Here is a 9186-nt window from a genome sequence, read left to right on the forward strand (position 1 = left end):
GCTGTCAGTCAGAAGTTGGGTTTGGGACCCACGGGCAAAATTGCACATTTATACTTGTGACACTTCGTCTTGTAAATCCGAGCCTATTGGTGCAGCCTGAGGACATCTGTTTGATCCCACCTCCTCAGCAGTAGTGCCTCCATAGTCTCCTGCAGCTGTGTCCTGTGTACCTGTCTGCAAGCAGGTGCCTTTTGGTAATAATCTCTAAGTCACTGGTGGAAAGGCGAGCTCCTGGGCCACTAGGGCTCCTATAGCTGGGGCCCTGGGATCCTACATCCAAGCAAGAAAAATACAAAAAAGTGATGCAAGCCCTTGGGTCCTCAAACACTTGCTTAGGGGCTGGGACAGGGGGAGGGAGGGACCCATCTCTTATATCAGGTGTCTCCCTGGGGCTCAGAACCTCCTCTCCTCAGCCAGTGGGGCCCCTCAGAGGTGAAGGCGATTTTACCCCAGCCTCCCTCCAGGGATGCCTTCCATTCACGCTCCAAGTCCCACAGGAAGGAGGATCAATGCTTTCTGTGTCTGCAGGAGACAGACCGCACATTCCTGCAGGACTATTGACAGCTTTGCCTCTCTCTCTCTCTCTCTCTCTCTCTCTCTCGTATCTTCCATACTTCATTTGTGAAAAGAACTGTAATTACCCTCGAGGAGTCATTGGAGAAAAGTGTACAAATTGAAAAGTCATTGGAGAAAAGTGTACAAATTGAAAAGGACTGGAAATGGGCACCTCTGGCTGCAGAGAAAACACTCTCCGTATTGAACCGTTCTCTCTCGGGCCCATGCATTCCCATTTGGTTGGCCCTTAGCATTTCTGCTGCAAACTGTGGCAGCCTTTGGGTCCACCCTGACAATAGGCGTTTGACACAGAGGGCAGCGAGATTAATGAAAGACCAGAGTTTTCCATTTCTTCCTTCAACAGCTAACTACTTCCTTTTCAACTCCTACTGCTAAATAGCCTGGACAATTAATAAAGCTTTGGTTGTACTTCGTTTTTTTCTCTTTTCTTCTTTTCTCCCCACACAGTGGCTTGTTTATGCTGCCTAAACCTGACCGTCCAGTGGCCTTGTTAACTGGCCCAGAAACTTGGATCTTGCCAAGTGTGGAGAGGTCTGAGATTAGAGCAAGAAAAGGTCCCTGTTATGGGGCAGTTCTCTGAGGATAAGATGCTGAAAGCTTTGTCCCAGGCCCTGAAAGGTGACCCTGGGCCAGGGCCAACCTCTGAGCTCCCCACCCAGCTGCCTGGTCTGACGGGGCCTCTTGGCCTTGAGGTCTTTCTGTCTTGGGAATTACAATATATTGTTTCCTAGGGTTGCGGTAACCAATTACCGCAAACCTTGTGGCTTACAAAAATAGGAATGTTTTCTCCCACAGTTCTGGAGGTCAGAAGTCCAAAATCAAGGTGTCAGCAGGGCTGGTTCTTTCTAGAGGCTCTGAGGGAGGATCTGTTCCATGCCTTTCTCCAAGTTTCTGGTTGCCACCAGCAGTCCTTGGTGGTCCCTGGCTTATAGCTGCATCTCTCCAATTTCTGCCTCGTTGTTACCTGAGCTTCCCCACCTGCATCTCTGTGTCTTCTTTTCCATCTTTTATAAAGACATCATTGCTGGATGTAGGGCCTACCTTGATCTAGGATAATAATCTCATCTTAAGATCCTTACCTTAATTGCATGTGCGAAGACCCCTATTTCAATAAATTCACATTCGAAGGTTATCTGAGGACAAGATGCTGAAAGCTTGGGCATATATTTTAGAGGGCACAATTCAAACTATTATAGGACCCAACTCAATTCTTGTGTCCCTGCAACTTGGAGCCTGAGCTGCTTCAAGTCCTCCTTCTCGGCACAGTGCCGGAGGAAAAAGACCACCCTGAGCTCTCATGGGGCAAGTGGGGGTGGCCCTGGGGCAGGTAGGGATGGAGGAGTGTAAGCACAAACCACTGCAGCAGTGGACTGTGGGGGGCCCTACTCCCTGGCTGTCCACCCTACAGAGAGTGAACCCTCAAATATCAGCAGGGTTTGAGACAACTGCTCAGGACCCCTCTCCCTCGACCCATTTCCTCTTCACCTTGCCTCCCCAGCTCTGAACTTACAATTCTAGGACACTGAATTCAACCTTGCCAGGGGACTGCAGCCTACGTCGTCGCCGGTGACTCACGGCAGCCCAGCTCCAGGTTGAGCTGTTGTTCAGCATCTTAGCTGTGGAGGACAGTGTCACTGGCCCTCATATGTGGGATCCGAACCGGGGCCCTCTGGCATCCCAAGCCAGCTCTTAACCATCGCGCCACTCGGCCGGCCGAACAGCACATATTTGCAGAACTTATTCTATGCTAGGCACTGTTCTAAGCACTTTATATACATTATACATTAGTTCATTTAATCCTCATAATAGTCCTATGAGGAGGGTGCCATTAGTGCCACCCCCATTTCAGAGATGAGGGACCTGGGGCACAAAATTATTCAGGGGTTTGCCTAAGACAGGGTTTCTCAACCTCATCACTGTTGTCATTTTGGGCTGATGCTTTTCCCTTGTGGGGACTGTGCACCACAGGATGCTAACAGCATCCCTGGCCTCTGCCCACCAGGTGTCAATAGCACCCCACCCCCTCAGTGGTGACTATGAAGCATGAATCCAGATATTGCCAAAGTCTCCTGAGGGGCAAAGTCACTCCCAGCTGAGAACCACTGGCCTAAGGTCATACGATGATGAGTGGCCAAGCCCAGATTAGGGCCCAGGAAGGCAACGCCTGGTCCTCCCTCTGCTTTCTTCTATCTGATGCCTTTTCTGGGCCTCGACCTGTGCTGGCTTAAACTATAAGTTTAAAGTCAGGGCTAAAACTTTAGTCTATACCTCATAAAATCTAATGCCACCTCGGCCTTTCTCTCAGCACCAAGCGAGGCTAGCCGGGCAGTAGAGCGGTGCACATTGTCCAGAGCAGCACAGGGGCCCTCCAACCCTGCTCGGCTCCTGGCTGTGGCCATACCTCCTGGCTGCCTGGCCGGGCTTAGCATTTGGGCCTGAACATGGCCGCTCCATGTGCACTGCCACCCTGGTTCACAAGCATATCCCAGGATTCTCCCTGATCTCCCAGCCTCAGGTTGGCGGAAGGGGATTCGCCCCCATAATGGCTTCCTAGGAAAAGTGCAAGGATTCCACCTTTCTCCTTAAGAACATGAGAGAGTCCCACTGTGCTCACAGGGGAGGGATGACCTTTCAAGGTCTCTTCACTCTGGCTTTTGTTGATTCTAGAAATGGTGAGGGTTTGGGAGTCTGCAGAGAAGGACTAGTCATTAAAATGCTGAGTTAATTGCCCCTGGTGGTCATGGCTACTGCCCTTGGCTTATGTTCATCTCCTTTCCTACAAAGGAGAAAGGAAAGTATTAAACTACTAGAGCCAGAGATGGTTGTTCTGTGCCCCCCTACACGCACACACGTGAAGCGATTGTGTAAAGCTCTGCGTTTCTTTAACAAGAGCCCCTTTCTGCCTGATTCCATAATGAACGAGAAGGGACCCGATCGTGTCATTCTCGGGAGAAATGTATCCGCACTTTCTAAACATACAGTGGCTCCGAGGCACTAGCTGCTTTTCATCATCTGCTATAATCGCTCGTTTTTTATTGGCACATAAAAGGGCTTCCTGTAAAATATATTAAAGCATCCAATTCTGAATGAAAAGCACTTGATGTAAAACCTCTCCACGAACAGGCGCCTCCGTCAGTGTGGGGCTGATGGCATCTCCCTAGGTGGAAGGGACGGCGCCCTGGCGCGTGGTCTGGCACCACCCTTCCAAGAAACTGGGGCTTAGGAAATGATCCCGGGGAGGACACAGGCTGGCCAGGTCCTCCGGGAATCTGGGCATTTGCTCCTTCTCCTGTAGTTGAGCCCTCCGCAGATGTGTTCAGACGCGTACTAAGGAGGATCCGAAGCCCCAGGCAAACATGATACACGGCTCCCGGATGCCTATTTTATTAGAAGATTCAGGGGAAAAAAATGTTATTATCTTCACGTGCAAACAAACATGGCAATATTAGAGAGGAGAATATCAAATATGTGTGCGTGTTTAAGATTAAAACACAGGATTTCAGAGGAGCCGCCTGGCTCTGAGCAATGCTTCTGTCTAGCAGGGGTCCGTCGGCGGAAAAGTCTGAGCAGCATTGACCTCTGGAGCCAAGCCCTAATTCCTCAGCAGTTAGAATGTTTTATGATCTGGCTCCATCGCTGGGGTGAAAAAGTCCATCCACCTCGAACATAAGCTCACCACAAGCAGGCCCAGGTTTTTCCCACATGAGAGAACTCAGGCTCAGAGGGGAAACTTGATTCTCCCAGCAGCACACGCAGCTGGCAGCAGCAGTGTCAGAATTCAAGCCTGGAACCCCTGACTGGCCCCTACGGTGCCTCTGGAGGTTGCTGTGCTTCTGAGGCCTCCTGCCATAAGCCACCAGCCACATAAGCCACAGCTTCACCAGACTATGTCATAGTCAGGGCCACGGGAGCTAGATGTGGCTTCCGTTGTGTGAACATGGGAAATTACAGTGTCTGCTCACGTTTATCAAGTGTTTTCCATGTGCTAGGCACTCTTCTAAGAGCTTTGAATGTGTTAATTTATTTGTTCTTGGTAATGAACCTATGAGGGTGTTACTACTATTATGCCCATTTTATAGATAGAGGAACAGAGGCACAGAGTGGTTAAGCAACTTGCCCAAGGTCACACAGCTAGGAAGTGAAGGAATGTAGGATCTGAACTCATGTAAGGCTGCAGAACAAGCACAAAACTGCCTCTTACGCTTCATTGTACCTACTTTTCTTTAGACCAGTGTTTTGTTTTAATTTAAGGAGGGCGCAGCTCACAGTGGCCCATGTGGGGATCGAACTGGCAACCTTGGTGTTGTCAGCACCATGCTCTAACCAACTGAGCTAACCGGCCACCCCTAGACTGGTGTTTTTAAAGCCTATTCCCCAGACCAACGGCACCAGCATTACCTGGGAACTGGTTAGAATGCACATTCTCAGGCCACACCCTGGACCTCCTGAGCTAGAAACACTGGGGCTGGGGTGCAGCAGCCCGTGACTGAGCTCTCCAGGTGATTCTGAATCATGCTAAAGTTTGAGAATTACTGCTTTAGAGGGTTAAAATGAAATAACGTGTCTAAAATTCTTAGCACAGCATTCAACAAATGTTAGCTATTATCATGGCCAGCTTTATTTGATAAGAGTGAGAAAGCTGTTGTGGGGAATATAAAAAAAAACCCCACCTGCCTCCTTGGTAAAGTGCCATATAAAGCAACTTAACCTGGCCAAAAAGAAAAAAGAAGGGAAAAGTATTCATGCAAAGACTGGGGGCAGGAGAATAGAGATATTGATAAAATCATTATGACATACCTGGCATCTGGTGCCTGATCCAATCCAAATGGAAGCAGCCCACCCGAAGGGGCAGGCCGTTTTGTCATTTGAAGAATACCTTTGCCTCCCTCATGGACCCAATATGGTTTGGTTAATGTGCTGGCCAGCCGATTCCCTGGCTGGCTGCAGATCTAGACCCAACCCGGTCCCCTCCAGGGCACCCCAATCACTACCCACATGGCTTCCTGGCTCGAGGACAAGGCCCTTCCCTTCAGGCCTGACGTGTCCCATTGTCACCGCGTGTCACCCTCAATGGTGATGTGCCAGGCTCACCGAGTGGCTCACTTGGTTAAGAGCTCGCACTCTTGAGCAACAGCGGTTCGAGTCCCCGCCTGAGCTGAGCTGCTGCTGAGCTGCCAATAGGTGGCAGGGAGGCTCAGCTAAAAACAAAAAACAAAAACCAAAAAAACTGTCAATGGTGATGTGCCTTCTCTTGCGCGGCCTGGGTGTGTAATTTGCCTGGCATTACCCAGCAGTCTCTGGGGAATTTCTTCTGTCACGTGTGGAACAAGCTTATCTGTTTAGCCTGAATCATGTCACCATGTGCTCATGTGTAAATCTGACTGCCTTCCCGAAGCCCTGGGCCTGCATGGATTCGTGAATCATTTTGCCACCACAATTATTTTACCATTTTGAATCTTCCCTGGCAATGGAATGCATAGTTTGCAGCAAGAAGCTGCCTAAATCAGGACTTCAAACAACAGCTCTCCAATCAGGCAAGCCCCGCCCCCACCCCATCCAGGCCACGCCCCCAGCTTGGGGCTTCCTTCTGTCCAGTACCCTCCAAGCTAGTTTTTTCTCATTATCTTTTTTTTTTTTAAAGATTTTATTGGGGAATTGGGGGAGGGGAACAGTGTTGGGGAATCAGGGAAGGAGAACAGATAAGTTGCTGTCTTTCTGTTCTTCAGTCTTGTTGTGAAAGACGTCACTTCACTGGCCCATGGTATTATCACTGCACTCTTTCCGGATGAGGCAGATCGGTCACCGGCCACTGGACAGTTGCTCACGGTGGCTCTTGGCAGCTCACGCTGGCTGCTGGCTGCTCACACTGGTTGCCAGCCACTCATGGTAGCCCTACAGCAACCCACTGCAGCCTCACCTCAGCCTACGCTGTCACCGACTATTCACGGCAGCCCAGCTCCAGGTCGAGCTGCTGTTCACCATCCTAGCTGCAGAGGGCGCAGCGTCACTGGCCCTCATGTGGGATCCCAACCAGGGCCCTGCTGCTCAGAGCTGGCGTCCCAAGCCAACTCTTAACCAACACGCCACCTGGCCGGCCCTTTTCGCATTATCTTAGTGTTTTTAGTTGATTTCCACTTTTATAAATGGAAGTGGAGGGTGATGGTGGCTTTGCCTCCTCTCTTTCTGCTTCTAGAGCCACCCTTCCTAATCTCTGCACTCTCCAGGACAGGACACCTGAGCTAGCAGGGCCGGGCCCACAGAAATGGTCTATTCCTACGTTTTCTATTGTCTGTCCCCTGAGTTCCAAGGCGCCTCAGGGGCTGCCTTGGGGGTCAGCACATGGGTTGCGGAGAGGCTCTGGGCTCTGCCATGTCAATCAGGGCAGTTCCCTTTTTATTTATTTTACACATTGGGGTTCTGTTTGAGTAAAAGTGTTCAGCTGCTAGAAAATCCTAAAAACCCAGTGGTCTACTCTAACCCCTTTGTTTTATACAATGGGATTTTTTTTTTAAGATTTTTATTGGGGAATTGGGGGATGGGAACATCGCTGGGGAATTGGGGGAAGGGGAACAGACAAGTTGCTGTCCTTTTGTTCTTCAGTCTAGTTGTGGAGGGCGTTGCTTCACTGGCCCAAGTTGGCACAATCATTGCGCTCTTCCGGGTGAGGCAGATCAGTCGCCGGCTTCTGGACGGCGGCTCACAGTGGCTGCTGGCTACACACGGTAGCCCATGGCAACCCACTGCCACAGGGGCTGCAGCCTACGCCATTGCCAGCGACTCACGGCAGCCTAGCTCCAGGTCGAGCTGTTGTTCAGCGTCTTAGCTGTGGAGAGCAGTGTCACTGGCCCTCATATGTGGGATCCGAACGGGGGCCCTCAGGTGTCCCAAACCAGCTCTTAACCAACGCACCACTCGGCCGGCCCTACAATGGGAATTTGAGGCTCAGAGAAAAATGGCACACGGGTTAGAAAGCCAGGCTCTGAAACAAGCCCCCCCAAACCATCTCCTTTCATTCACTAGCTTGTGTAACTAACCTTCAATTAAGGCCCCTCAACCCCTTTAAGACTCAGTTTCCTCACTGACTAAATGGGAATACAAATAGATTTGTTCTGTTGATTAAATGAGGTCCCGTGTAAAGTGTCCAGCCCAGCATCTGGCACAGAATAAATGCTCAATAAATCAATGTGTTCGCTGGGATTATTAACTTGGGTCTGCTCAATCCCAACCATAAAAAGACACATCAGAAGCTATTTTGTGGCAGAGTCTGTAAGGAAAGAAGAAACTGGCATGGACTGAACACCTAATACCTGCCAGCCTCTTATCACTTCACTTTCTAGTCAGCACGTGGGTCTTCTCGCCTGCATTTTGCTGGGGAGAAAACTGCAGCTCTAAGTGGCAGGTTGACCTGGGCAGCCTCCCAAAGTGATTTCGCCTTCCTTAGTCCAGACCGGCTGGGCAGGGGCTTCTGTGGCCATTTTAGCTGAAATGACCCCGCTGGCTCTCAGGCTGGGCTATTAGCAGTTTCTTTAAGCCCAGCTAGCTGTTTTCCCCAAGTATGTCTTACTAGTAGACTTCAGTCTCTACTGCCTTTCAACCAAGTTTATTTTATAGCATTCTACTGCTGCATTGGCTCTATTAGCTGCCTTCCCCTGCCCCAGTTTTGTGTTCACACTCTCCCCACTTTTATAAGTGATGAAAGAGACTCATGAGGGGCTTGACATTGGGGAGGGAACACAGCAGGGTGGACGATGCCGTTCTTTGCATGTTTTAAGGCAGCAGACAAATGGAAGTTGTTCTTTTTCTGTTCATATGGGGGAGGGGCCGCCCATGCCCTTATTCATTCAGTCATTTAACTAATATCCATCATGCAGCGCTAGGCCCTGGGGGTACAGCAGCAGACAGGACAGACCTGGTCTCTGCCCCGTGGAACTCGGAATCTAGTGGGGCATGGGGAGGGCAAATAAACTAGATGTGGGAGGATTGAGGGTTGCTTGTCCTGTCGTGGCTCCTGGGAATACCTTGCTGGGGTCCACCCCAGCACCCAGCTCAGGGTATGGTCCAGACGGGGTCTCAGTAAAGATGTTGACGGAGCATTTGTGAGAAAATAACAGTGGTGTCGGCTCATCACCTACATGCCCAGATCTTTCCTGGGGTCTATACTGCTAGTGTCTGCTCAGACCTGCAGTCTCCCCAACGTAGGTCTCCACTGCCAGGGGTGCAGGGCAGCCCTTTGGGAGTTTTCTCTGCTTGCCTTTGGCACAGTGTCCCATTCCTCGGCCATTCTGGGCACCCCAGCTTTCCTTCCCTAGAGTCCATCTGGGACCTGGGGAGATCCCCACTGGAACAGGGATGAGCAGAAGAAATAAAACGCCTGCCATTTTTAATATATGCAGTCACACGTACAGATGTGTACAGGTGCCTACTATACAGATGTACTCACAGACTTGTGCACACAGATAGGTGTGGGCATCCAGAGAGACATATTCCCCTACTCAGAGGTACATGGTGCCTGTGCACGCGCGCGCGCACACACACACACACACACACACACACCATAGATTCATCCAGTCAATTCTTGTTGTAAACCTATTATACACTAGACGCTCATGG

General features: G+C 50.4%; 1 non-coding gene across 1 annotated transcript; it reads right to left on the reverse strand.

Annotated features, from left to right (window-relative positions):
* Positions 1-4844: 4844 nt before the first annotated feature.
* On the reverse strand, positions 4845-4918 carry TRNAV-GAC (transfer RNA valine (anticodon GAC)). The gene has a single exon. It is a non-coding gene; the product is annotated as a tRNA-Val (tRNA).
* Positions 4919-9186: the final 4268 nt, after the last annotated feature.

Source organism: Hipposideros armiger, unplaced genomic scaffold, assembly GCF_001890085.2.
Source record: "Hipposideros armiger isolate ML-2016 unplaced genomic scaffold, ASM189008v1 scaffold_10, whole genome shotgun sequence".
Lineage (NCBI taxonomy): Eukaryota > Metazoa > Chordata > Mammalia > Chiroptera > Hipposideridae > Hipposideros > Hipposideros armiger.